Below are 3,760 nucleotides of genomic sequence, written 5' to 3'. Positions count from 1 at the left end.
AAGTATGCTAATTTCATTTAATACGCTTCACATTTTTCACTTTCGCCAAAATAAATCTCCAATCATTTTATTGACCATACGGAAATTAAAGTTGTCGTTTAACGCCATTACAGTCTATTAAAGTACTGTAATGAATAATTAAGCAGCTTGTCAAATATATTGCTCGCCGTTAAATTAAAAGCGAACATTCTTGAAATACGCGCCCGCACGCACAAAAGCAATTGAAATCCAAGCGATTTTTATATGAGGAAGATCTTAATATTTCCTTCAGGATCCGCAAAATTAATAAATCGGAAACCGAACTGATGTGTAACAGGCTTGCATGGAAGGATATAAAATATATATGTGGCACATGAATAAGGGATAACAGCGTTTCCAATTTTCGTCTGAACTAATTTTCGTGAAACTGCGAAACCTTTTTTCGGGTTAATTTGTACCGCTTTGTACTTGTCCTTCCTTGCACGTTGCAAAATGTGAGCTATAAGTTAGATTAGAATACTAAAGATCAACATAAAAATTAATAGTTTACATTTGAGTGCACTTTCGTCAATGCCACTTGTTTCTTTTGGACAATAAAAAAGTGTTTTGGTCCAGCCATTTGCGGATAAACCAAATTTGATATTGTAGATATTGAGTATCCGCCATAAAACACATGCTGAGTCGCTGATATGTCACAAATAATTTCGTGCACAATTTTTTCAATAAAATTTATGACTCGGTTACAAATCGTATAGAAATTCCTTAAATAGAATAACATAAAGCATAAAATAAACAAGAAACACAGCTATATTTTATGTTATAGTCAGCAAAACAAGTTTTTGCATTCAGTGAATTTTCGAAATTAATTCTGATACAATAATCCATCTTGATGCAATCAAATTTCAATCGCTGAAACGTTATACCTAGCACTTAAAGACATTTTGGTGATCATATCATACATAGTTTCAATTCTCCTTTATCTTGTTCCTTTGATTGTATGCTTACATTTAAAAATCGCCAACTGCGTCCGTTTCAATAACGTAAGTCATTTTCCCTTATAAAATAGACGAATAAAGTCGAAACCATAATTCGAAGTGACTGAATCTGGTATACTTAAAATTTGAAAAGTTTGTTTATGCATTAACATTAATCAAAGATTATCGACGAAAACAAGGATAAGTGAAATTTAATAAATGAATTTAGGTTTAAACTTTGGAAAAGTTACATTAGCAGCATTTGAGTGAGTACGCCTTCATCAATCTTAAAGCTTTGAAATAAAAGCAACAAAAAAACTTTCAAGTTGGCATGGCGCTCAATCTTTATTGAGTTCTTCGTGCGGAAGAGTTTATTTTTCTCCGCATCAGTTTGATTTGCGCGGGACATTTTTGTAAGTTTTAAAACGAAAAAGACAAATTTCATGGAGCACAATCCGACCGTAATTGTCTACGTGAATGTTTAAATAGTGCTACTACGTAACGTTTATGTAACAATTAGCGCGCACATTTACGATTGTGGGGTGATTAAATTCGGGCACCCTTCTTTATGAAATATGAAAATAGGCAATCAGAATAGATTTGCTCCCGGAACATCAATAAATTATAAAGTAATTTCTGATGCAAACTTCTGTTCCATAAAACAGACACTGAGCGCTCACTGTTGAATGAAAAATATGCTCTTTCGACACCCTCGATGAATTTTTTAATAGATTTTCCACGCATTTTTCTATCATTTAAGTTTAATTTAAGTGTCATTTGAACTAACTGACGATTTATCCAGGAAATTCCGGCAAAACCTAGGTAAGAACATTTTAAAATACACAAGGGCATAAAAATTGAGAATAAATAAGACTTGAAAGGCAGAAATTTTAGGCAATAATTGCGAAAACTACTAAGGAAACTCATGGCAATTTTTAAGGCAATGAAGTAAATAAGCGAATTTCTGGGAAAATATTAGGAGAACGAAAAGAATCTTGGGAAGGGGGACAAGTAAGATCGAGAACCATAACGAAATAAACCTAGGCTAAGAAAAACTAGAAATTACCGGTAATTTCCAAAACGCAGCTGACGTTTGGAGCGGGTACGGGTATAGGGTGATATTCTTTAAAAATGTTTATCATTGGGCACAATCAGTTAAGATTCGCCAAAGAGAAATCCAGCCTCGGACCTGGAAATAAATTAATACAAAAAATCATTGTAAGTAAATTCCGTTCTGTGCCCTAGGAATCGCGCGCCATGGAAATTGTTTTCAAATGGTGTTTATTCTTTCGTAGTCAGGACAATAGAAAATTTGGAAGTTGACTTATTGCGTCCCTATTATTTAGAAAAATAGCAACCTGTCAAAATTTACAACAAGAATGACATAGTTACTTGTTTCTGATTGAACGTTTCCATTTACCATAGCAGTAATTATGAACCCGACTACAAAGGGATAATTCACGGTACGCAGGCGTATATAAACAAACTGCACTGTTGGAAGACTTCAATACACCTACCTCAACAGGACTTCGACATATTTCCTACAAGTTTCCAGGCGCTTCAATGAAACTACAGAACTTCTGTTTGAACTTGTGTGTGGAACATCGAAGACAGAAGCCAAAAACTTACCTCTCAATTAATGTTCGTGTAGGTTTTATGGTCGAGGGTGGACCAACCGGTATGTCATTATTTATTTTAAGGAACGATTGTCCAATAATTTAGGTGTAAGTTGATACAATCCTTTTTAATGCCCATCCGAGGTCGTAACTGGCCCTAATAAGAAGTATATTTGTTAAATTTGGAAGAAGTGCCAGTGCAATATTATTGGAACAACAGGAAATGACTATAAGAGAATGTTTACAAAAGAAAACATAAATCGACGGTATCTCTGCAGCGTCCCTCTTCTTGCGGACTACGGTGAAGAGAACCCCTCTCGAACCTGTTTGCGCCACCTTCCACTGAGGATGCTGGATGAGTAACTGTTTGCCGATGATGACAGCTTTACTCGTTACTTGGTGTTTCCTCTCAGTTTTTGTTACTGCTAAAAATGACCTCACTTCACAAAATTCATTAAACTCTGTTTTGCTCCGAAACTGTTGTCTTAACTGAAGTGTTTATTCACCCAGCGTTCGAAAGACCTTCTACAGAAGCTGCACACAAGTTCATGATCTTCCAAACAGATTTCAAGAAAGTTGACAAAGGTTTTCGTGACTTCACTGAAACTCTGAATCGCTACACCACCTTAGCAAGACCTAATTCGATCAGTGCGTGATTATAAAAAATAGTGGTTGAGTTCCCAGTGTGAAATACTTCAGAGGAATTCCAATGATAGCTAACGACTTCCATAAATGGCCAAAGAATTCGGAAATACTCACATACATTACACAAAATGAGCTTCCAAATGCTTTCCTATCTCGTTTCCTATCTAGCGTATTCTCCATATCTACCACCACTAATTACTGACGCCTTAAAGTTAAAAAAATGAAAAAAAAAAAAGTTTTCGCCTTCAGGTGAGTAACTTTAGCCTGTTTTCCATGAATTGATCACTACGTCCCAAAAGGTCATGTAACGAACTATTTATGTGTACAAAGGAAAATAAGTTATGGCATAAATATTCTTCTAAATAAGAAACTTAGCATGATGTTTAAAATATGCGATATGTTCGCCTTTACTAAAAGAATCTTAGGCTAAAATTTCAAAAAAATATCACAATAAATAAGAAAGTTGGCAGTCTGCGCATGCGCACATTAATCATCCCGATTTTTCTTGGTTGAGGTGCCAGAGCTATCAGCTACCAAATGCAAAAA

General features: G+C 35.1%; 1 long non-coding RNA gene across 1 annotated transcript; it reads left to right on the top strand.

Annotated features, from left to right (window-relative positions):
• The first annotated feature begins 2,170 nt into the window (after positions 1–2,170).
• Positions 2,171–3,046, top strand: LOC116168177. Its single transcript, XR_004144725.1, has 2 exons — positions 2,171–2,631; positions 2,714–3,046. It is a non-coding gene; the product is annotated as an uncharacterized LOC116168177 (long non-coding RNA).
• The last annotated feature ends 714 nt before the right edge of the window (positions 3,047–3,760 follow it).

The sequence above is a fragment of the Photinus pyralis genome, unplaced genomic scaffold (assembly GCF_008802855.1).
Source record: "Photinus pyralis isolate 1611_PpyrPB1 unplaced genomic scaffold, Ppyr1.3 Ppyr1.4_LG4, whole genome shotgun sequence".
NCBI lineage: Eukaryota > Metazoa > Arthropoda > Insecta > Coleoptera > Lampyridae > Photinus > Photinus pyralis.
The sequence above is the reverse complement of the archived record's forward strand: the minus strand, read 5'-3'. Positions and strand labels throughout refer to the sequence as shown.